Source organism: Mycteria americana, chromosome 11 (assembly GCF_035582795.1).
Source record: "Mycteria americana isolate JAX WOST 10 ecotype Jacksonville Zoo and Gardens chromosome 11, USCA_MyAme_1.0, whole genome shotgun sequence".
NCBI classification, from domain to species: domain Eukaryota; kingdom Metazoa; phylum Chordata; class Aves; order Ciconiiformes; family Ciconiidae; genus Mycteria; species Mycteria americana.
This window is the reverse complement of record NC_134375.1, coordinates 12586364-12612520: the sequence shown is the minus strand read 5'-3', so window position 1 is coordinate 12612520 and position 26157 is coordinate 12586364. Positions and strand designations below refer to the sequence as shown.

At 41.5% G+C, this 26157-nt stretch overlaps 1 protein-coding gene across 1 annotated transcript in view; it reads left to right on the top strand.

Annotated features, from left to right (window-relative positions):
• Positions 1-11268: 11268 nt before the first annotated feature.
• The window catches only part of LOC142415610 (contactin-4), a 194443-nt gene continuing 179554 nt past the window's right edge, over positions 11269-26157 (top strand). The window contains exon 1 of the mRNA XM_075514156.1: positions 11269-11313. The gene's annotated coding sequence lies outside the window, so the exon portion shown is untranslated. The remainder of the gene's footprint in view (positions 11314-26157) is intronic.

Here is a 26157-nt window from a genome sequence, read left to right as displayed (position 1 = left end):
CCGCTGCCCCAGCACGGGAAGGGCTTCCCAAAGCGCACCTGTGGGAAGGGCATTGCTGAATCCCAGGTTAATAAGGAACAAACAAAAAATATGTAACGGTGGCCATTTATAGGCCACCTGCCAAAGATGAAAAGGAGTTCAGAGGCAGTTACGGAAAATTCTTGCAGCATTTTGGCAGCGTTTAAACCAGTTAAGCGTAACGCAGGTCTACAATCATTACTCTGATATCCTAGTGATGGGGTTTTTTGGTAGATGTTTTAGCTAGCACAAACTTACAGAGTTGTAATTCTCTAAGGGGACTCAAAATACTTGAAAGATCTTAAATTTACAGATGCTAGAATTAAATCTTGGTAGTATTCTGAGAAGGTGGATAAATCAATTTTTCAAAACTAGAAACAAAGTCACAGGGAGATTTAACCTCTCAAAAAGACAGATTAGATTACTTTAGGACCCAAACCTGCAACATCTTTTACTACGTTCCTGAAAAGCAAGCCCTATCATGATGTGATTATAGGGATGTTATAGTAAAAATACTGCAAAAAATGAAATGACAGTAGCACGTGTAAGATGCACGTGTACATAGCACGTGTAAGTAGCACCATGGGCTCGTTCTGAGCAACACAATCATCTTTGTAATGCTATCGGTGATTGTGTAATTCAACAGGTTATTCCCTAAATAAAAATATCACTTTGGAGTTTTAAAAACTAAACATTTCTGATATCTGCCAGCATGTGCATGGCTGAAATGTCAGTGGAAAGCATGTTTGAGAGTTTGTGCTGATAGACTGCCTGCCCTAACTACTGTCCATCCGCATTTTTTCAAAAACTGAAGCAGAAACAGAGGCCAGGTTTTCATTTTTAGGATTTACAGCAGTCTTTCCTCTGGTTCAGGTTTCACACCAGACCCATGGGCCCATCACCTCTGGCTCTATACAAGAATCCCCTTTGCTGCTTTGGGCAGTCGCGTCCCTCCTGGACATCTCCTCCTGTACGTCGCTGTTTTACAGTTGCTGCTGCAGCTCATTGCTTGGGTTTGAGGGCATTGCTTTGAAATATTTTTTATAGTCCTGCCCTCCCCTTGCATGCCTCCTGTCCATTATAGCTGCGTGGAGGTCTGCGTCTCCAGTGCCTTCAGACCCTTTTCTGAGGCTTAAGAGCAGTAGATGAACCTACCTACAGGAGACTGTTGACCTGCTGATAATCTGTATTGCTTTTGTGTGGCCATTTATCACAGTGTAAAGCTTATATAAAATACCCTCATGCAGTCGGTAACTTTTGCATCTACCCTGAACATGTTCCTTCATTATAAGTCTCAATGTATGACCATGCAAATTAGCGCCGTGATTAGTTTCGTATCTGTGTCTCTGTTGTGATCAATGGCAAACTGAAATGGATCCTGGAAAAAGATTTATAAATTGAAATCGTGAGCTTGTATTTTTTTAAACTGCATAAGAAATAAAATTTTTGAAGTGATCCATTACCGTGCAGTCGAGTGGAGACACATGCATCAGGCTCTTGCGCTTGGGAAACTGATGTGCTCCCGATTACTTTGGTGCCAAGTTTCTGCTCTGGGTGACTATAAAGACTATTGTGCAGAAAGTCCAGCAATATAGTTTATTAGCAGAATGGTATTTAAAAAGGGCCACCCTTTAGCCACTGGAGGGAAGAACTCAGAAATGAGAGAGGTTTGCAAACCAGTATTAAGGGATTTTGGCACAGTTACCTCTCTGTGGGGTAAAAGGAGGATTTATATTTTCACATCTGCCGATCTGACTTATTTCATAGCTTTAAATTTCTTTAATAACTTTCAAGGATGGGAGATTCGTGAATTGTCATGAGTACTAGAACAGAGTTATCCAAATCACAAAGGCTACTTTGCTTCATCTGCTGGCTGGACTTACTCACAAGCCAAATTCTGTAATTCTTACTCAAAACTCATTGCCATCTAGGACAATTTGCAGGCATGAATACTCTGCAGGTTCTTGCTTTTCCACATCTAACCACTGCCGTGACTCAAAGCCATACTTCTTGGTAACCTTTCCTACCAGATGAAACGAGCAAGCTTACCAGAAGACAGACAGGGTAATACAAGATGTGACAATGCCTCTGCAGGAATTTATGGCTGCATAACATACAGGGCTGAAAAGAATATAGGAGGCAGCTTTTGGCAGACAAGCAGAGGAATTTCTCGCAAGCAAAGAGTAGCTGTAGAGGTAGGACAGCTTAGGTCTTTCTTTTGAAAGAAATGTAGTCTCCCTTCATCCTATTTTGGTCCCTAAAGAATGAACCCAAAATACAGAGGGTCAGTTCATGGCATGCAATTTTGGAGGCCTCCTTGGCTCAGTGGACCTTTCAGTTTCATCTTGTCTCTCATCATCCGTGTACTTTGCCAATTAAAAGACCCGAAGCAATTAAACTGTCTATAATTATCCATGATATCACGTTGGCTTTCTGGGCATTAGCCAAACAGCACATTTAACAATCACTTACACTTCAAATACCGTAATCAGCAGTTATCTAAAATGCATAGTCTTAACAATTAGCAATTCAAGGTTCTGTTTGCTTGAAAAAGTGAGCAAAAGTAATTCCATAGTGTAGTGACTTCCCTTTCATACACAATTACAGTGTATGTGGGAGGTAGCATAAATCCTACCTTTGATATTAGTGCATTAACATCAGCTTCAGTTGAAGTGGCTTTTAGGAATGATGGAAACAACTGACTGTCACAATGTTATATAAATTGAGTGTGGGCACCATCTCTGGTAATAGATAGTTTGGAATTCATAGATATAAAGGCACGATAAATAATACAAAAGGGACAAACCATTCATCTTAGCGTTGCCATATTGAGACTTGCTGACTTGCATTAGCTTTTGTTTGGTGTGCAGCTTTGTCTTTTTACAAATTATTTTTCCGTTATGAAATGAAACATTTGCAGATTGAAAAAATACACTTTTGGTGGAATCATGAACCAGTTATCTTAACAGTTCAATATTTTCTGATAATCTTAGAAATGTTATTTGTTCAAGTCTTAATGGAAGAAAAAAACCGGGTAGCATTAAAAGAAGGAGCTTTACCGAGCATCACTGTTCTGTCTTTGATGGCTGTGATCCATTTGGTAAGTCATCAAAGATGTGAGAGAGAATAAATCTACCCTTTCATGACCGTCATCTTTATATAGTCTAAAATAACACATAGGGTAATTTTCCTTCTTTTTCTAAACATAAGTGCTTTTTTGTGAATCTTCCAGTATGATTTTTTACTCATACAGTATACACTTTTAGTTGATAGCTCTCATCTTTTATGGAAGAACTTGCTGAAGCTGAGTAATTAAAGTTATTCTTGACTTCTCTCATTTACTGGAAACAACTTAGCTGAATCATAAAAGAATAAGGATTGTACTTTGAATGTTTTCCTGTATACATTTCTCCTAGCAAGTAATTCCTTAAAGGCATATACAACAAAAAATCATTCTGGAAAGGACTCTGGCACTTGAATTGTGTTCTTTTTTCAGCATCTTTGCCTTCACCAAGCCGAAGTGATAGGTGGTAGATGTATACCGCCAAGGGAGCAAGTGCTGGTTTATCACAGTATTGTCCAAACCCCTTCTGTCTCCTTTTGCTTTCTAAATCTTATTTTAAATCTAATATTGCCATAAAAAGATAGCCTCATCCTCTTCTTTGCACGCTCTACAACTTCACCTTCCCATCTTTTACAGGATGGACCAGGATGCAATGAGCCATCACCTCTAACAGACAGTACAGTAATTCCCTGGGGTGGAACATATGAAAAAAATATGGGTGAATAAATAAAAAACCCCACTTTTATTTTAAATTTTTCTGCACAAAGCTTGATGTTCTGCAGAAATGCTTTAGGCATGCAGAGGTGAATCCCGAATGAGTGATCTGGGGTCTGAACTGCAGCAGCGTGCTGTGCTGCCCGGGTTAACAAGCGCTTGCAGGTCAGAGCTCTCTTGGGGATCTCTGCGTGGCAGAACAGGGGTATTCCCTCCCGCTGTAGTGCTTGTTCTGCTTAGAAAGTGGTAAGAAGTTGTGGATGGAGGGCAGGATGGTTTTTTTCAGGGGGTATATGAGGGGGACCTGTCTGGCAGTGCAACGTGTTCCTGGTGTCCGCGGGCGGGTCCAGCAGCGTGGGGTGCGTGCCGTCAGGGTGTCTGCCCTTCCAGCCTTCTCCCCTCGTTCCGGTTGAGGGTGCTTAGCTTGCGTCCAAGGGGTAAGGGAGTTTGTCATCACGAAACTTCGATCTTTTGTGCAAAACAGTTTTCTGTGAGCCCAGGTTGGTGCGTGTGGGATGTTAAGCCATTTAAAAAAGACTGAGAAACAGAACCACAGATCCTGACACTTGGTATAGCTTATTAATCACAGGGTCATTTTTTTCCTCACCTGGATTCTTCAATTATTTTTCTTTTACTTTTATCACTGTAAAACCAGGTAACTGTCCAAGAGTATAGGCTCCTTCACACAAAGGACAAAAATGACACTGCAAAGCTGATTTACTCCCAACAGAAGAATCTGTCCTTCATCAGCAACACAAAAATTCTGAAAAACATGAAACGAACTTCAGTAACAGGAGGAGAGTGTTTTACCAAATAGGCATACGTTTGCTAGGTGTAAAGTTTCTTTTAGGGGAGGGCTCCACCTTTAGGAAAGGAATTACCTTTCCTTTAGAAACGGGCGTGGGAGCGAGCACATCCACGATTAGATGACAGTGTGATGGTGCTAGGAGAAAGAAGCATCTCAGGCGAGGGGCTTGCAGCCCCTGCAGCACCTTGTCCACGGTTTTGTTGTGCTTGTGTTAAAATAAGTAGCTCCTTTCTTCTGTTCCATCTCCCCAAGCACTGCCACAATGCTGTAATAGTGGAAGCATCCATTGCTTTATACACTCTTACAAACTAAGGAATTCAAAACATTGTTAGGCGAGATTGCTGGGGTTTCTTTATCAGACTTCAACACTTTCTTTTGAATCACTTCATGTAGTTTTTTCTTTTTTATTTCTCCTCTGATAGTGTTCTCTTACACAGGATCTGTCAGTTCCTGTTTTGTTGGTCTTTCTTATACGTATGGAATGATTTAATAATGAATACATGCTTTCTTTTCAGTAATGTGTTTACTTTATTGTGATGTATTCTACTTTAAAGAAATCATTGAGACATCACACAATTTAAAGTTACAAGTCTTCCTGTCTTTGATAGTCTGTCTCCAAGGGAATACATCCCAACAGGGATAAACAGAACTAGAAGGAATTGTGTTTACTAATTACCACCGCCATTTAGAAACAAATATGAGTCACAGGGCACCACAGTGAATCCAACCTAAAGAACAATAAAAAATGAATCTATGTAATTGCTAGGGAAATGAAGACTGACTAGAACTTGAAGGCAATTAAAGTCTTTATTTCCATTTTATTCCTGAATAAATACTTCAGAATATTTTCATTTGCTTCACTTTTTGTTTGCTCATGGGGTCTGCTTGTTAATATGACTGGGATGTATGAGAACTGCTTAATTAACCTGTTTTTGTGGGCATCTCACAGCCTCTATGAAATATGTATGCTGACAGCTATGTAACAATAGTAAAAATAGAATGACAGATTTGTAAGCACTGGTCAATTAAAAAATGTTCAAGAAATGCAGTTTTTGAATTATTGGACCAGGCTTCTCTGCAAATTGGAATTCAGTTCAGTTAATTTAATTCACTGGATCTATGGCAATTTACATAAAGTTATAATAAAAGCATGGTTATCTTCCCAAAAGCTGCAGTTTCAGAATGTTATATTAAAATGGAATAATATAATTTTTATTTTATAATAACTGAATGCAGAAATATCTAATTGACATGCAAACAAAATCGAAACATGTATTCTACTCTCAATTACAAAGAATTTGGTATGCAGTAATCCCAGGCAACACATTGTGAATACTGTATGGATTGTATGAAGCTAGACGTTGGTCCATTTGTCTATCACTGTTGACAAGCTTAGGCCCAGTCCTTTCCTATGTCTCAAGTGAATGGCTTTGATTTACTCCAGGATATACCACATAAAGTAAATACTGCCTTTGTTGAAGCCCTGGAAGTTGTTTCCTTAAAACACTGGTGGTCCCCGTTTCCACTGGCATCCTGGGAGTGGTTGTGCCGAGCCTGGGATCTGTGTCCTTGGGCATCCTCTGGGCTGGGGATGAGAGTACTGCAGGTGTCCTCCAGATATTTCCTTCAGCAAATCTACATTCTGACTTTTCCTTAAGTATTTCTCACCATCTGTTTGATGTACATGTTTATGTACATCCACAAGCATGTAAATTTAGTTACTACGATGGCAGTACAGCGTTTTGTTCCTGCGGCTGTGTTGAGAAGGTTTAAGTGCGGTCTTTACTGATTCAAAAGGACCGTGGGGATAGAGCCTGTTTACTTAAATGTGGCAATTAAATATTTGTTACGTTGACCACGTGAACTAGCAGATTTGATGCTTACATAAAACAATAAACCTGGAGTATATGTAGGAGAAAGATACATAGGCGTATGTATAAGAGGGCATAGCTGCCCTCACTGCAATAAAATCCTGAAAGACTGTAATGATGTATGAAGGTATTTTCTATCAGTGTCTTTGAAGGGGAGACTTCAGGAAGAGTCTGCTCCCCAAAGATTAAGCCTGCAAAGAACGTAAAGGTTTACGCAGAGGGAAGCGAGGTGACGCTTCAGCGGGTGCAGTCCCGTGCACGGTTAAACGGGGCTGCTGAGGAGTGGCACAGGCTGGTCAGCCTACACGGCACAGCCTGCTGCGGACACGCAGCATCCAGTTTAATCACGGGGATTTCTATAATCATCTTTCAGCGGTGACAGCAGGATTATAGCCCGCACTGAAACCTGCGAGCAAGCGTATGTTTTGTTTTGCGTTTTCCCCCCTGAGTTTTACTAGGTTCAGAGCGGTAGATGAGCGTGCAGGATGGCTCTCCCCGGCGGCGGGGTGCCAGGGTGCCCGGGGAGGGCTGGGTGCTGCTCCCTCCCAGGGTGCCGCCGGGACGCGGCTGCTCATCGCAGAGGTCCCTGGGGAGCAGAGCAGCGAGGCAGCCTCCCTGCCCGTCCTGGGTGAGGACACGGCGGTGGGACCAGCTGAGCAGTGCAGACGGGGGCTCGCGGGGAGCGGGTCCTGTGTCTGCTGCCTTGTAACGTGCAAAGCGAACCGGGGCCGGTTCACTCTACAGCACTGTAAGTACTGGTTTTCCTCCACGGCTGCCTGTGGACAGGGCCCTGCCAGCTGCTTTTGGTTTTCTATCCTGCTGCTCTTTGCTGAATCAAGCTGGTGAGACAGAATTGTCTGCTCAGAGCTCGGCGGTTCCTTTGGCTTTTCTTTTACAGGCACGTAATTGATTCATTTAAGCAAATTAGCTGTCCTTTAGACCAAATGCTTTCTGCAAAAGTTAAAGATCTCGTCGCGTAGGATAGCACTGCATCGTCTCAGAGCCAAGCATCAATAAAACTCCTTGCGAGCAAGCATGAACAGTTCAGCCAGGTATAGCAGGGACAAAAGCAGGACAAATTATTTGGCATAAGTAGAATTTTTCTGGCTGTTACATTCTCCACTAGAATATAGAAATTACTTGTTGACAGAGCAGCTGTTCACTGGAGCCATTGGGATGGAGGGGTGGGAAAGTGCAGTGTCTGATGCCTTTCACTATGCTTTAAAACTTTTGGGGTTGTTTATGGCTTTGTTGATAGCAGTACCGAGTTGTTTCAGTTAAACGCTGAGAAGTGAGTTAAGAGAAGCATACTCTTTGCCCAGGAAGATGTTTCACTTTGGTTTCTTGGAGTATTATGAAAGCAGAAATTAGAGTTGCATGATAAATGGCTGAAACATTAAGTATTTGCTTTTATTCTTACAAATATTTCCAGGTGCCTAGATAACCCTATACTTAATAAAATAAAGCATGAAACTTTCGGTGTACTCTGAGCAACTTAAATTACTTACAAAGATGCATTAAGCTAATGCTGCACTTACAGAAAGAGTTGTCATTGCATTTTTGCAGTACCCATCAATGGCTGAGAGCTGGACTGTTCTCCTCCATGTACTTGATACGTGCGCTGACGCTTACTTCAGCCTACGGAACCCTGTCTGGCCAAGAGCATGAGTCGATACCTCTAATACTAACCTTACGTTTGGATACTGCCATGGTTTTTGCAAGGCCGTGCAATTTCTGAGTGGTGGTAGTGACATTTAAGATTGATAACAGCACATATCCAGGTGTATAGATTTTTGGGGGCTTTGCGTGATGTTAGTAAATGTCACTCTGCAGTTTCATATGCTTTTCAACACGCTGGTTTAAATGCTCTGTCTCTGGAGTTTGTTTTCTTCTGGCTAAAGCTCAAGCCTCAGAGTGCTTTGAAGCCGCGCTGAATTGGTCTTATTTGAGGGCCAGAGTAGTTGCACAATTGCATGAAATTCTGCAGTGCAGAAGGTACATACAAAAGAGCAGATAATTTTTCTCCTAAAGAGGCAATAAGTCTCAAAGCAGAGAAGATCACAGGCTGTGAAGTATGGAAGTGTCTCACTGGTAAGGACAGCGTATATTCTCGTTAGGCTTGGCTGAGGAGAACAGCACAGGAGGAAAAGAGCAGCAGTATCTGGGTACCTATGTGCTACAGCCGTTCCTGGAGCCAAGGAGTCCAAGGGGGTAGAATAAGGAAAATGTAACATACAGCAAGCAGAGATGGTGAAATATCAGTGCAGTATTAGGTATGTACCCGAGGGAACTGGCACCCTACCCTGCAAAGGTACACTGGGGTTTTGTTATGAAGCTTTCTGCTTTCACGGAAAACAGTAACTTGGAATTAAGCATGTGCAATGAGTATGTTTAAGGTTTGTTGTTTTCAGCATTTTTTTCCTAATTGAAAGAAGAACTTGCCCTCATTTCAGAATAAAAGGCATCCCCAATGAGCACCAGTGAAAGGGCTGATGTGAATATTATGATGATAATTTATTTTCTTAGGAATGTTGTAATTTCAGCATTTCTATAATGATTATAAGCAGATGCAGGAAAGAATGGGGTACTGCTTCAGCATGCAGCACATTAGCAAAAACCAGTGTCCTTAGTAACGTGTCAGGCTTTTGCAAATATATACTTTTTCCTTTAAAAGCATGAATAAACAAACCCACACTGAGGTCTTGCTTTTACAAGACCAAAGCTTCTACATTAAGAAGTTTTTTATCTTGTTGCTGAAACTTGACTCCATTGCCGAACTTTCCTAGCACAATTAAGCAAAACTTTACCACTATAGTGTGAATTCTCTAAATATTTTTATGCCTGTCACTTATCTTGCTTTTACTTTAAACAGAGAAACCACGTTGATTTTGCTGCTAGAATGAGCTGCGGGGTAATCTCCTCCATTTCTGGTTTGCCTTAAAGAACAAAAATACTGAGTCCTGGTAGCCTTGTGCTGTTATTTATGGAGGAAAAATTTGAAACACGATTGAAAACCTTGATACATAAAGCCGTTGCAATCCCCTTGCAAAACACAGTCTAGCTGTATTGGAAGCACAAGTTGAAGTATTAGAAAACGTTCCCCGTACTGTGCGTCTGGTCACTAACGACGCAGTTCCTAGCAAACCGCCGTGTACCAGGGCGTTTGAAAGCAAAGGGTTTGCGTTGGATCTGTGATTGCTTAAAAGCGTGCAAAAGGGAAAATGGGGAATTTGGAGAGAAATGCAGTGAGAGCCGTACTGCTGAGCAACGGCAGCACATCTGCTATCAGCACGGCACGATGAAGCGAAGGAGTGCTTTGACTGGTCTTATAAAGAGCAATATATCAAGTTAGGAAAAGTATGGAAGCGTGGGGGTGTCATGTAAGCACATGGCTCCTGCCCAAAGCTGGGAAGAGCACTTCCAGGCTTGAAGGGCAGCGAATGCTCCAGCATTCATTACGTGCCGCTCTCAGATGGCCCTTGGGCGAGGGCCACGCATCTCGCAGGGCACCTGTTGTGCCGTTCCCTCTGCTGTGCTCCTCTTTTACAGGCGTAGCAATTGAAAAGGAGAGAGATTTGGGCAGGAGCACCCAGCAGGTGGAATAAAATGTGAAATTATTTGCTTTACACTCAAAAGTAGGCTGTAAAAATTATTTAATGGAAGGTTTCTTTAAAGATTGCATAAAGTAATGCCTGGTATTCTTAAGCTACTGAGGAACATAACAGAAAACAGTATTTTCTGTATGCTTTAAATGCTTTATTGCACATAATTTGAGTCCCTTTATTGCTGAGAGCGATAGATACCATTTCAGATTTCCTCTGCTTTAGTTTAGTTTTGGTAATGTCATTTCTGATTAAACTTATATGGTATAGAATATTAAACCATGAAATAGTTAAATTTTTTATGAGCTCAATGAAAATCCTATTGCTTTTGGGTTTTAAAGTATCAATAGCCTAGCTGAACAAGTCAGACCTAATTAAAAGAAAGCACTGATGCAAGACCTGCCCTTTTTTACTGCATTCTTTCCATCTTAGAAATGTATATCCATTTTAAAGCAAAGTATACTTCCACCTACCCAGGCTCTGTTATGCAGAGTATAGCGATGACAGGGATCTTTGATTTCTTTAAGCTGTTAATTCCTTAGCTGCAATTTTATGTATTGACTTCAGCAACATCATACATTTGGCTTTGAACCAATGAATCAGAAGATTTTTGAATGTTCAGCTCAATAGTGCTTAGTTAATAGTTCCAATGGTGCAGCAGACAGTTTTATTGTACGGTAGGAGGCAAGCTATAAATCACAGGTAAGACCTGCCTGTATTTATTGCACAGAAAGCCTTTGTTAGAGATCTGTTTTACTACAATTAAAAGGTACATATTCTCAAGGAACCTATAAAGTAGTTTTGCTTATAAAGCAGAGGGCTGCACCAGTATCAGCCTGGTTTTGAGTAAGGAAAACCAGTGATTTAATGTTACAGGAAAGCATCAGAAGGATACCAAAGAAATAAAGTATATCTTATGGCAAGATATAAAATGCAGTGGTGTAGATTTTAAAGGAGATGGCAGAATTTACAGAAGCTGACTATCCCAGGCAGTTGGCAAATGGACTAAAGAAGACAAATTTAAGACTTGCCAGAAGGAAACCCTATATCAGGGGATAGAAATTCAAGTGCTCTGCAAAGAAAATGTAAATAAGGCAATAGACATCTAAGAGGACTGTGGTCAACTGAAACGCAGAGAAACAGCTTCATGCTGAGGAGAGAGGATGTGTTGTATGTGGAAAAAGATCAAGTGTAAGACCACTGGGAGGAATTTGGGAACAGCTGTCACACGCATTGGTAAGTTACTGTATAAACGTTTATGAAACTTGAATAGTTTATATTGAGATGTTTAAGAGGTAATTGCCTTTAGCTACTTTTTGATGGCTAAACGTGTTTAAAAAATTCTGCATAAGCTAAAAACTATACTAAAAAGCAGACCCCGTAGTTTTGTAGTAAGTGGTAACAGGCACCCTGTGGAGGTGTACAAGGATTTGGCTGTTGAAACGCAGGATCTTTGCTATTTTCTGGGCAGGCATTTGCATGGTAGATGTCAGTAAGTGACAAGAAATTATGTATACAAAGTATGCAATCAAAGCATGGCAACCTATCCTGATGAGTATGAGGGAAGTGTGGAGTCCTTCTAATAGACAAGGACATTTTTGTGCATGAGTGATGGCTACACAGATACGGGTAAATGTGGTTAGTGAAGAGACCTTGTGCTTTAGTCTCCTAGCTGAAGAATCAGAGCCCGAGTAACGTGTCTAAGAGTTGCGGGCTGTCAGTAAAATGTGTTTGGCTGCTGAATGCAAGATTCATACTAAGCAAGGTTACTCATTAGCCATAGTAATGATAAAACTGTTCCCTTTCAGCTCTTCTGGAAATTCAGATGTGTTGAAGGGTTTAGTTGTTTGTCTTAGCTCTTGATGTGTTCATTGCAAAGGGAAGCTGCAATGCCCAAGAGATGCTGGGCAGGCACCTTCTTTGCCCTGTTCCCTGTAGGGAAACCTATTCAGTTGTTGTTTTAAGCTTTTTCAAAAGGAAACACCCGGTCTGCCAAGCTCATAGAGTACCAAAAAACTCAAAACAAACACCATATATTGTAGCTAAAATCATACTAGCAAGGGGAAAAGCAAAATGATATTCAGAGTAACGAAACTATATGAGATACTACTCAACAAATACATTTGAGTGGATGTGTCATGTTGCATTTGTGATAACAGATGTTATAAAATTAGTTTGGTTTTCTGCAGTTTTCATCTTTATGGATTATTGTGTGAAATATGTGATGACACTAAAGTACCAACCTAGATTTTCATCAGGAACATAGACTCAAGACTATCCAATATTGCCATCTTGTAAGTTGTCCACAGGATAGAACTGGCGTCCCACTAGATAAAATCTACAGTTTCCTGAATTCTTTGCCCAAGTAAAACCAAGCAGCTGCAGTTAATAAAAAGCTATTGGTTGTCCCACAACTGTCTGGGAGCGTTTGTTCGCCAGCGGAGAGAAATGACATTGGAGGGAAGACGACAGGATAGTTGCTGAGTTGTGCAAAATCAGCAATATTGCCCTGCACTAATGCTGGAAATATTGCAGGGCTTTCTCATTTGTGCAAGGTGCTGTCTTTAGGAAGAGCATGGCACAAAATAAAAGTCAAACCATAAAGCATTCAATATTAGGCTACACTAATATTTTTTGATATGTTAAAAAAAAAATTGAATCAAAATTGCTGTGAACTGTGGAATTTAGGCAGTATTGGTTTCAAAAACATATTGTAAGTGTAGTGTATATATTTAAATATGCAGTTTCATTTATCTTCTTAACTTGACAAGTATGCTGAGTTACGCACAAAGCTTCTATTCTTAGCTAAAAAGACAGGGGACATAGCTTAATGAATTGTCATGATTCTTTCATGACGCTGAGTTTATTTGTTACAGTCCTTAAACTGTGAAGTTCAACATTTGGTCCAGTCTTCCTCAAAATGAAGGACTGGTTTCTAAAAAGATTATTTAATTTTTTTTCAAAACTGAACTTAGAAAAAAATAATAAATTTGTGTTAAAGAGCAAAAAAGCACCACACCGTGGTAGTTCTCCCATGGAAAGGCATTAGGCGCAGCTCTGAGGTTTTATGCAGCTGAAGGTTCAGTTAATGGGCACCAGTTTCAAATACAACTTCTTTTATAACTTGCATACCAAGTTCACCTCTCACTGATTTTATAAATAATTCTGGAACTATCTCTGTAACTTTTGCAAGTGGGGCATGAGAACCTAATCAAGTTAGATGGCTGGTGAACTTCCCTGTGTATAAATTATGGATTTGAGGAGATTTGATGAAGTTGTGTATCTTTAGCTGTCTCTGTGTGTGTGTGTGTGTACGCACCATCTGCTTTCAGGAGAGGGATGATAGAGGGTCATTAAACCATAATGGTATTTACTGGAGTGGAAGCATTGGAGACAGCCGGGTAACCACATCCCAGATTGAAGAAACAGGAAATAATTTAAACTCTCTTCAGAGACTGGAAAGTGTAAACACCACGTGAAGCAGCAGATAATGTAGAGGTATGCTGCAGCTCTCAAACACAACCCGGGGAAGGAAAATAGCTAGGGGCCCACAGAAATAAGGAAAAGTGGGATCACACTGTAAAAGTAATATCTGCTTTGAGTCCTTGAGCTTCTTCTGGATGAGCAAGAAACACAGGTAGGCTGCTGTTCTCCAGGGGAGAAATCAACCGTTGGTTTATGAAAGTTGGGGTTGTAGCCCGTACTGTTTAAAATGAAAATACACTATCTGGCTGTTTCTTAGTAGCCTAAAAACTCCTGATTATACTAAATATCTTTTTCCTAGTATCAAATGGAGGTAACGTTTAAAAGCTAAAGATCCATACATGAGGGTTAATAAGGTTTTTGCGTTTTCCAGACACACTACCAGTGATGCAGCCTTAAATGTCAATTGATTTAGAATATCTTTTAACCTTACGTCAATATTAGGGTTTGGTGTAATTCTCTCACAAGAAATCTCCAGAGTGATCTCTGTGCTTGATATTAGCGTACAGCTTACTTTCAGCCTAGTATTCCCTTAAATGCTGTTTCTCCCCACATATTGCCTAGACGTTACATGTGCTAAGCTATGTGTAAGCATAATCACACAGTCTTACTCATTATAAAATGACACGTGTAACATCACTATCTGAGAAGCAGCTAGGACTTCAGAAAACATCTGTCTATGAAGGCTTTTCCCTCTGCTTTTCCTCTGGCACTACAGGCAAAAAACTGTCTTTCATACCCGTGCATACCAATTTATAATGGTCTGTCCCCAGGTTGAGATTAGTGATTATGGATGGGCATCATGATAGACTTTCAATGGGCTGCTATTTGTCCACCCTCTGAAAATCAACCTCTTGAAAAGTATATCAAGATAAATTCTCCAAATTACTATGGATTAAATTCAGCCCAGCTTAACTACTGGGTTTTATTAGCTATGACCAATCTTGGAGACACATGAAAAATCCATCCTGCCTAGGGAGGGGTGAAAGCATTATGCTGAATTTCAAGTCTGAATGGGTTGCAAGAAGGTCTCCTGCTACAGACAGGCTTGGATGAGCAAGAACAAGAGAAGCCAGGAAAGAAAAAGTAATTTAAGGAGCTTTTTGTTTCTTAAGAAGTGGTTGGCTGCAGTGAAACATACTGAAAAAGTAAATACAGTTGTGAGAGATGTGTTGCAGAGCTGTGGGAGTTCTCTGATAAATTGTCTTTAACACGTAAGTTTGACCACTTCACCTGCACTCTGCTCACTAATCCATCACTTATACTGCTGCCTCCCATGTCCCAAGCTTGTGAACAGCTGGAAACATCTTCTTTTTTATTATGCTAGAAACAAAAAAATCCTTTTCCTCCAAGTATACCTATCATATTTCTTAAAAATGAACCAACAGGATGAAAAGTACATAAAGCAACTGTCTTAGTTGGAGACACAGAAAAGATATTTGGTCTTAAAATCCTGTATGGTTTGAAGTATGATTTCTTACGTTCTATCATGGCTAAAGAGATAAATTTAATGAATTAAGTTTTTTCATCCATTTGTTGAGTTATGCATACCTGAGTATAGGTTTTCAGTTTCCCAGGATGTCAAATTTAATGTGCTGTGTGTATTACAGCAGTTCAATATCATGTAAACACTATATATTGGCTCTTTCCTTTCTCCAAAGTTTTGTACAGTTCAGTTTAGCAACTAAAATAGTTCGAGGTTGAATTTGAGAGATGCAATAAGTAGATTTCCCGTTTGTATTTAATCTGTTCAGCTAAAAATTTTGCTTGCGAGGCGTCGATGTGCGGTTGTTCAGGAGCAGTTGGAAATAGCGTGGAGGAGTACCTTGCATATTGCGCAGGTCTGCACCGGGCGCAGCTCCGCGCGCAGTGCCGCCGTCACGGGGCTGGCTGCCAAACCACTGTGCCCTGGGGGGGCTGCAGAAGTTCATGCTATAGAAAGATGTCTGTCCAACTAGAAGAAAAGTGCGAGAAGAAGAGAGAAATGTGTCTGAAGAGCACATAAAACCACGTATTATGGGTTTCACGTTCCTAATTCTGATATTTAAAAAAAAACATCTAGTCTTTTAGTATCACCGCTCTGTCCTCAGACTTGCTGCAGTACATGTAGAGACTTACTGGAAGGGTTAGGAATAAAGCTTAAAAGTGGAAATGCCGCATCCCCACTTCAAAGTGGAAATGCAAAATTTTGATTTTATCTTGCTTTCATTCTGGAGCAGAAACCTTATTCCCCCTGGCATTGTGGTTTTTTGTGGGCTGGCTGGGCGCTGCTAGGAGGACACATCTGATAGCCCCCAGTAAAAGGCTTGTGTTTCTTTTGCAGCTTTGCATATTTCATTGCTGCAAGGGACAGCTCTGGGAAAGACATTCATTTTTTTCCCCACTCTCACAGTATGATGACAGCTCCTACTAGAAAGGGAGAGGGTTGAGTGGTTTTTCAGAGTTCTCCAAACAGGGGTGTTTTCCATGTTAGAACTTAAAGAAGGGTGATTCTTAAAAACGGACGATGGTGTACTTGGCTTGACCATCCAGAACGCTTTGGTGTGGCGTGGAGAACCCGGAGCTGAGTGAAGGAGTGCCAGATGAGATGGTGTCAGAGCTGGAGGCAGAAGGGCCTCAAATTCATGCGGATAAAAGTCTCCTTATTTTGAGTTGTTTTGAATTATCCTTTGCGTCCAATTCATTTTGCATATGTCAGCTGAGGCTTTATGCTAACGTTTCCTGGTTTTCTGGTGAAAGCACTGGCAGTACGACATCTGAGAGACAAGTCCTTGACAGCAGGACCTGCTTTGCTCTTTGGACTCGCAGGCTCTGCTCCTGTGCTCCAAGGCCGTGCTTATTCTGCAAGACTTTTCCAGCAGTACTTGAGAGGTTGATAAAACAGGGTTTGTGAAAAAGCTTGTGGAGCATATATAGAGTTTGGGGAGGCTCCATCGGTTGAGCTAAATGCTTTCCTAACCACTGCTGTAAATGACTGTGTGTAGGTTGCGTGCTGAGTATAACTGCAAAGAGGAACAAAACCTCACTGAGCTGTTCAGACTCCAGTTTTCAGTTGTGTTGTGCAAAGATAATTTATGGGGTTTTTAAATCTAGAAAATATTTAGCCATTTTGAATCATCCCTCATTTTCTGTGCCTGAGCATGCACCTCCCGCTCCCTGGGTTGCCAGGAGATACCTTTCTAATCAAGTTTGTCACTAACAAATGTGCTCCTGTTTCAGAAAATGAAATTGGCAGGATTGACTTTCTGTCTATGAGGGCTGAGGGCACGTTTCAGGCAGGAAACGGGTCAATACTCAAAATATTACAGTGAAATAATCTGAGGATGTGATTTTTTTGGGGGGTGTGTATTTCTTGGTTCAGAAGAAAGTTGTTTGCCAGTCGATTAGTTCTACCCTGTGTTGCTATTCTGCACGTACAAGGTGACAACTTCTATTCTTTAAAGCCTCTCAATTTTGTGAATATTTTCTGCTTTGTATGTGGCAAAGCTAATCAATGTGATAATTTGAATTCCCAGTCAAGGGTGAAATTCTTATCATTTATCACATTTAAGTTCATTCCATAGACGTGTAGGCCAAAGGAAAACACCAAAGAGAGAAGTGTTGCGATAGCTCACGTGGCTCATACCCGCTTGTCCCAGCTAGAACGTGATTTGTCCCTGCGAGGAAAGTGTACTTTGTCAGGGAATTTGGCTTGCTAGGGTTATTAATAAGCACACGTTAGTGGTGCTTAAAGATGAGCTTAGAGGATGGGTCTGGTTCTTTTATTTATTTTATAAGAGCACAACGGCTACTGGTTTTGTTGTCATCCAGTACGTTTAAATACCCCTGCACTGACTGGAAGGTCAGCGTTGCTAGCTGTCTCTCCCTCTGTGCAAGTATATGTGGATATTTGATATCACCGTGAATTCAGTTCCTTTGTCTGTTTGAAACGTGCGTTCAGGACGCGGTTCTGCAGCAAGCCTTGGAGGTAGGCATGCATGCACGGCCGGCAGCACCGTGCTTTGGTCCCCGCAGGGACCGTGGGGGCTGGTGGCTTCGTGGCTGCGAGGAACGGCCGCAGGTCTTACGAGCATCGTGTTCCTGCCGGGGTGGCTCAGGGACCGTTGGTCTAGACCATGGCCAGAATCAGGAGACGTTGTTTATGAACTCCTGTGTAATACCCCCAGGCTCTCATTGCAAAATCAGCTCACTGGCCAGTCCTGGAGGGACACCGCAAATTATTACGAAGTACTAACTGTAGTCCCATGCATTAGAAGTCACGGAGCATGTTGGACACACACGTTTCCCTTGGTTAGAGACATGACGGATCAGCCAGTCCTGTCTCCTCGTGGAGCTGAAACCACCAGCATGTGGAGGTCAGCACACCAGCCCCCATGTGCTCCCAAGCCCAAGCACTGCTTATCACAGAGTGCGAAACATCTGCAGCATTGCTTCCAGGCAAAAGAAAAATTTCCTGGTGGTAGTTTTTGCAATAAATTTAAAACGTAGGTCAGGATTCATGGAAGTTGCCTGAATTTTTAAGTACATTTAAATTATCCTCAGTGTGGTTTTTTTATAGTTTCTCTGAAGGAAATGTGGAAACAATCGATGATCACGTCTTCATCATTATAAAAAGCAATAGTTTCACATCTGAGTTTAAAAGCAGACAGAGCTCAGTAGAATTAATTGATCTTTGCATAGACTTTAATATTCTTACAAACCTAAAAGTCTGAGGGCTGCTGGGCTTGAGAACCTCTGCAGAAGTGAGCAGACAGAAGGAACAGACAGATAAGCTAAGGGACATTTAAAACTAGTAACTCTGTAGGCTGAAATTAAATATTTTTATATCTCCAAACTGAAAACAATCCAGTCTTGTGATTAGCACTCAGTAGCGGTGCCAGCTGTGCATTTACTGTGATTTTCTTTCTCACGCGTAGTGATTTAAAAAAAGGACGAAACAGGATTTTTCCTGCTGTGTTTGTAACTATCAGCTTTGCTGCTGTGCTTCCTGTCTCGTGTTTTCAGGGAAGCCACAGCCTCCTTGCGCTCCTCCTTCCACTGCAGAGGCTGAAATCAGCATATGTGCATTGCTTATAGCATCTCGCTGGAGAAGAGCCCGAGCTGTATCTCGGCTTATCTCCCGCTGCCCAGCGTCTGACTCATGTAATGCCACTGAGCGAGTTCTCTTACAAAGCATCACTTTGATTGAAATATTTGTCTTTCTCCTGTTTTATCTGTGACTTCTAGCTCACTTTGGGTATTTCATGGAGTTCCCCTTGATAATGCAGTAGTCGTAAAATACTGGGGAATGTAATAGTTGTGCCTTTAGCTGCTGCTTTAATTAAAATAAAATGAAATAAGGGCTCATTGTTAAATGTTGGCGAAGGTTTATAATGTGTATAGTTCTTCTGCAATGGGTATCCTATACGTAGAACCGATTTAACTGATAAATTCTATGATGTAGGTATTTATCACGTTACAATATTTCTTCCATCCAGTGCTGCTTCTATTATTTCCACTGTGGTCTTATCCAAAGCCCATTGGAGCTAATAGGCTTCTATTAGCATCAATGATCTGTAAGTCAGGCCATAAAATGGGCTGTTTCTGCTCACTGGTTATAGCTACTAGTCATTGTTTTAACTGTCTTAACAGGAGATAAATTAACATACTACTGTTGTAACTTAAATTGTAGAATTTAAGTTTTACTACATGCAGTAAATTCTTATCTAGCTATTCGAAAGATCGCTTTAATTATATGGCAAGGGAGAACCCTAATATAATTTGGGTCTGTCCTCCTTGTTCACAGCTGGAGTCTCAAACCACCCCTCAGGTCTGGCTCTGTTGCCTTCTGAGAGTCTCCGACGAGTTGTAGGGGTGGCTTTGCCTGCGGTGCCATGGCGTGAGTGCTTGCTCATGCACCTCTTTCCCGCCCCAACTGTGTATTTTGATCTTGGTGCCTGGTTTCTCTTCTGCTCCCAGGTTTCTCTCCTACCAGACTGCACTTCTGCCTCGTGTCCTTATTTCTGCCTGCCAGCAGTATTGTCCTTGGGAGAGTTTCCTTCCCAAGTCGCCCCTACTGTCACACCCCACCACGGTGGGTGGCTTCTCCCCTCCTGGTCACAGAGGGACTGCTCACCTCTGAGCCTTGCCAGGGGCTAGGCAGCACTGTCGGAGGTCTAACGCCAGGCTGTCGAGGACACAACTAAAGCCATGCATTAGGACTGCTCTCCGTCACGTGCTGCAAAACCGAAAAAGATCCACCTGCTGTTAAATAACCTGACTTCTTACCCTGCTTTCAGTCCTGGCTTTATGATAATGATTTAGAAAAGGCTGAACAGGAAAGGCCTCGAACAGCAGCAGAGCTGTTAGGGATCTGAGTCTTCCTTTGGAGTGATTATGGGAAATGACGAAGATGACAATTTCAGCACGATCAGATTCCGAACTCCAAACCTATGAAGCTACAGTGGATGATATTTTTACTGAGACATGCTTTTCATCCCTTTCTCAGTCTTAATTTTCTAATTCCATACTCCTTGTTTCCTGTTTTTTGGACTCTATTTTCAATTCAAGATGTTACAATTTTTTTTTTAGAAATGCCCAGAAATCACTAAGAAGTTTTGCCAAATATTGAATTTATTAAATTTGAGTTGACAGCTCCATCTATGCAAAATGAAAAGTGGAAAATATTGACTACAGCTGGAAATGAGTTGGCACATAAAGATAAGATGCAGATGAAGGTTGAAAAGTTGACAATTAGCACTCTAGGAGATATTAAAACAGGGTTTAATAGGGAGTACAAGGGAACATTTTGACGCAGTACTAGGACGCCCGGCTTATATGTGGTTCAATAGGTAGTTGGGGCTGTCTGCAAGTTGGCAAGAGAAGAACTACTGCTACCTCTTTGGAGAACAGGCTGAATTGGTGTGAACTCATACTATTTCTTCATGCTGACTCCATCCATGCAAGGTGGGAGAAGAATCTACTGTTCAGGGAAGAGCTTAAAAAAGGGAAAGGCTTGAAAACCTGTGCACTGGAGATGGCTTCAGTGTCAGTATTGTGTGTGCATCCAGACCTGGTCCTTTCCTTTCCTCCTGCGCCCGACCCACGGTGCTGTGCTCTCACCCTGGGTAGGAGCAGAGGAGCTTCGGGCAGCTCCTCCTGGGCCACTGCTGTGGCTTGGGAAGGGGGAGCAGCTTCCACGAGGCAGCAGGAGGGTGCTCTGCTCCTTACAGCTGCCGTCCCCAGGTCTTCCGCTCGCAGGAGTGGGGGGTACGCAGACCCCTAAGCCACGGATAAGAGGAACACACGTTTCTGTTCACGCGTTTTGAAGCTGTTATACATAAATCAATGCTGCAGTCGAGTTTGCAAACCTTATTTCCTTTCATTTGTTTCCTATGACAAGAAAACCAAGGGCTTAATGTGATATCTCAATAAATCCTCATGCTACCATCCAGCCATTCCTGAAATGCCATGCTGCTCAGATCATTTGACATAGTTATCCACTACAGAGCTGGTTCTTGTTTTGTCTGGCCGTGGGGTTGCTTCCTCCAATAATTGATATTCCAGATTGAAAACAAAACTGTGTGCATTGCCCCCTTCTTTTGCGTACCTCTGCCAGCTGCTCGGCGCTTACCAGCTTGACAGCCTCTGGCGATGAGGGAGTACACAGCCAGTCTTATTTTTTTTTCCTAGCAGGAGCCAATGCTTAGTGCAAGGATGTCTTTAAACAAACACACTACTTCTATGAAAAATGGCAGAGGCAGAAAAAGGCAGTAATATCACATAATCTGCATAGTCAATATAAGCAAATGCAAGTGTGTTTTCAGCCCTCTAATAGGGTATCGTAAACATGCAGGGTTTTATGGCATTCAGCTGAAGAATAGCTCCCATAAATTACATGCAGTGCAATTTCTTTGTTTTCATTCTGAAGTTTATTTCCTTTTATGTTTAGTAATTAAATCAGAGCAAAAGGATTGCATTATGGAGTGTACCAAATAACAGCAGTGATTACATGGAGGTGTCACAGGAGTCACTTTGTTTTGCTGTGCCTGCTGCGTGGTGTTGGTCGGCCAGCCACGCTTCACATCGCTGAGAGGGGTCACCTCGCCCGAAATAGCCGGGAACTCCTGCCCTCCCCTTATTTCATAGCAAGTCACTTGGGGTTCAATCACAGTTTTTAAATCATCTTCTGTAGAGGTTTATTGTCCTGGCAGGAGGTATCTCCAAGGAGCTCCTAGGTGCAAAGCCATGCATGACCATGACTCTTCCAGCCCGGGGTGTCCCCAGCCCTCTGCTTTGCAGCCTGGGGCAGGGGCTGGGCCCGTGGGGCTCTCGGTGGCCGTAACCTCTGGCCAGATCAGGCAGGCGCCTGCTGCTGTGCCCATGGCACTTGCTTTCAACTGCAGTCACCTGCAATTTTGAGAAGGTTTGGAAATCGCTAATGAAGTTCCTATGTACAAAAAGAATATATTTTCTGTTACAGCCTATTTATTCCCTGAATTCCAACTCAGAATAACCCCAAATTACATCATTGTCTGAGAAGCAGCGCTCACTTCTCTTTATACACCAAGCCTTAAAGAGTTTGCTTCTCCATCAGAGCCGCTATCAGGTGGCGGTACCACCACGGCAAACAGATCTCTCCAGCCTTCAGTGGTCTTCCTTTGGCTGCTTGGTTGTTTGATTTTGGAGGATTTACTCTCCCAGTGGGAGGGAAAACTTTGTCTTCAGTCCAGTTTAGACTGAAGATCTGAGCCATTCCAGTCAACTGATTTCAAGGCTAAATTAGCCTGTTCTGTATGGCCATGGTCAAGGCTAGACCTCCATATCTCTGCTTCCCTTACAGATTAGTTTCCTTGGGGAGAAGCTCATTTTTTAATGAAACTAACACTTTTAGGTCTAAAACCAGACTATATGATAGCAAAATATCACAAACAGGATTTTGACTGAGCTGTGTCTTTAGTTTAGATGTGCAAAGGAAAGAGTGACATCACTATTTCTGCAGTAAGAAAAATGACAAAGGATGCACAAGAGGCCGTGCTGTGCGTTCACTTGATATCCCGTGTGTGATCCTGGCCTCGCTGCTGGAAATAGTCCACTGATAGAGGGAGGAAAAGCAAGTTAGGAGTCTGTAAATTCTCATATTTTGCTGTGTTGTCTCATTGCGTGGGTTCCTTAGCTTCACACAAACAGCTGAGCCATTTGGCTTTGCACCATAAACTGTGCCATCGCCGACTCCGTACGTAAGTGTGGAGAGAAATGGAGCACCTAAACCAGGCTGCAGGCTGGAGAACTGCTGAGAGCAGCCGAAAAGTGAGGCTGAAGACAGGGACCCCGATGCTGCCTTTGAAGAAATAAAATGGGATTTAATATTGTAAGCAGGATGCCAGGCAAGTCGGAGAAGTGACTGTGAAGGCACCCATGTTAAGGAGTCCATGTGGTTTGGGCTTTTCCTCTCAAGGAGACGCTTCACTCGGAAGACAACCTGCAGAGCAGGGAATGCTTTCTGACACCTCGTGTCAAACTTTTGTCAGGGCTCATTTGTAGTACAGCATTTAAACCGCCCCAAGATGTTTTTTGTCTCTTACAAATCCATTGACAGCCAGAAGCAAGGGTAGAGCAGCCACATTGTGCTTTAAGTATGCATACAGAAATTCACTTCAAATATGATGTAATTAAGAGCGCTGATAAGATGCACCGAAGGTTTCTGGGCTAATGTAATGCAGAGTTAAGATTGTCGTGATCTCCTAACCAATTTGAAAAGTGGTGTAGAGCAACCTCAGCTCCAGCTTTGTACCTCTGAAACAGATTCAAGCTACAAGATAGCCTGTGAGCTCGGCTATGCACAGTTTTCTTATTTTTATGTAAAACATGCAAAGTGTATATACATTTTTTTCTTTTTTCTATGCATGGTTCTGGTCTTTCTGACCTTAAATCCTGCTAGAAGAAAATACTGAAAAGCTTTGAGCGGCAAAAAGTCTTCTGTGAGTTGAGGAATAACCACCTATTCCCTGGGCATCATGTCCTCTGAGACCCAAGTCCTGCCAGCAATTTAAAAAAATAGATTTTGTAGATGGTTGATTTGTATTGTATTGCTACTTGAATAAAATAATTATACAGATAATGCTAAGCATAGCCATATACTAGACAGGCCCAATAAAAATAAATACATCTTTTAATTTTTTTTTTAAGAGTGAAAAATTAGGTACATTTATGACAAAATAAGGTTAGTGGATTTTTTAGAACTTTATGTAATTTTTCCCAACCTGCGTTTAAAATCTATTTTTAATATTTTATACAACAACAGGAGTAACAAGAAGCGTTGAGAAATGTTTTCTGCAACTAATTTCTCATAGTTCAAGAATTGAGGGGTTTTATTAAGAATTCGGTATCCCAGACGAGCGGCGGGTCACGGGGGCCGGGCAGTGGGACTCGGCCACTTGCAGTTCTGGCACCCACCGTGCATAGCTGATCATTTAGATCAGCTTTGTTATTGTTTTGAATATTTGATATATAACTTGTTTTGATTATTTGCAAAGGTCTTCTGGGACATTGCTCCTCCCAGACTGTGTGAATCTTTCAGATTCAAACTGAATAAATATACCAAAGGGTTATCAGCTGGAAATAATATTTCAGAAAATATTTTGCAGTGCCACCTCCCAGTCCACTAAAAATGTTACAGGTTACGATCACCGAAGTACACGTTTCACTTTTTAATAAATTCAGACACATTAAACTTTTAGCTATTATTTACCCAGCCCTTAATTCGGACCATGTTAATTTTTGAAAGATCCCCTAAGAGCTAGAATTTAGGCCTTGATATGCCAGCAAATGCTGAGAGGTAAATCCACCCTCTTTACTTCTGCTTCCAGCTGCTGTAGGAAGCCTATTTTTGTCAGTAAGAGAAAATATATATGGCTCACTGGATGCCATTAGTTTGAAAAATCAGGGAGGATTTCTTTTTGTCTGAGAGGAGCAGAACTTTAATGGCATCCCAGCAGAAATAAAGTGCTAAGCTCCTAACCTTGTGTTTGGAAAAGTCAGAGGGTGAAAGCAGTTCCCTTCAAACACTCAAATTCCAGGCAACCTTTTAAAATAAACTTTGAGGGGAAAACAAAACACTAAATAATCACGTAACAGGGATATCAAAATGGTTGGTGGATTTTTTTTTTTCTTCTCTAGATGACTCTTGAATTTAAGAAAACAGTTAAAAACATTTCAGGGTTCAAGTATCTCAATTATCTGGGTTTGGAACCTTCTGCCGGTACCAGGTGATAAGGGAATTGTTGTTTTGACAGCCTGCGTTCCCAGGAATACGCTGAGTACAAGACTAGCTTCTTACTGACTTTTCAAAGTTAATAAACTTGCATGTTGTTTTTCCTTTCTAAGTTCTGTTTTTTACTCTTAAGAAACACCTAATTTGTAGCACTGAAGGAAGGCAGCACGCCGGGTAAAGCGTTCTTCATAACGTGCGTATATGTCCAATAAGCTTGATTCCCCCTGTGGAACCCTTACGGAGAAAGCTCTCCTTTCGTCTTTGAAATAAAATGGATTATTTTGTATGCTCCAGAAGTGAAAAGCAAAATGTCCTTAAGATGCTGATTTTAGAGATATCACGGAAATATCTTCACTATTTTCGCATCATTTTTTGTCTCCTGGACAAGATAACGCTCTCTGATAATGTGTATTTTGGGAATGGACCCATTCAAAAGTGAATGATAACTTTGAATGTTACTTATCTATCTTTGTTCAGAGAGTGAAACTGTCTTGATTCATTATCTTGAAGCAGTGACCTAGGGATAAAAGGAACTTCATTTTCAGGCAGAGTCCCTTGAGCCTTGTTTCTTTGGTGCAACGTTCTGTCAAACAGCAATAAATTAACCCTTATTTCTTGAGAAAATTTATGATCAAAAGTCAGATGGAGGGTAATACCCCACTTTGGCTGACAGTTTATTTTTGTATCCTGGAGTTTGCCAGTGTGTCTGTATTCTCTGGTGGAAAGAGGCTGCATGGAGACGAGGATGGGCTGGGTTTGCTTCGGAGGTGGCTGCAGGGTCCTGCCTGGCAGCCAGGTTTGGTCGTGTGCTCTGCTCTGCATTCGGGTCTCTCCTTGACAATCTTTGCTATGAGAAAAAAGAAAAAAAAATAAAAATTGAACATGTAATGGGCTTCATAGACCATTTCCATTGATGGTGGATCAGTGATATGGCTAGGAGAGAAGAGCTGGACCTACTGAATACCAACTCAAATCTCTTTTGCTCTTCAAGTTAGTTTTGCTGTCCCTGAAGCAGTAATTTTATGCAGAGTTTATCACTTATTGCTTGGATATATGGGATAGCCATTCATTTTAATCTTGCAAAATACTGCATTGAAAAATTTACTCTGCATGAAGTGGGGAATTGTTTTTAAATTGGTGACTTTTAAGGTAACTGTTCTAGACAATCTTCAGTAAAAGACTCTCTAAAAGAGAGTAAATTCTAATTTGTAGAAAATGCCAGACTATGACGTTTCACTGCTTGCAGCTTTTTATTACGGTAATGTTACTCCTGGTTTGAGCAAAGGGCCTCTGGAGTTTGTGGTGTGATGGACTTCTTCTGTGTTGAGAAAAGCTGGATGTTATCT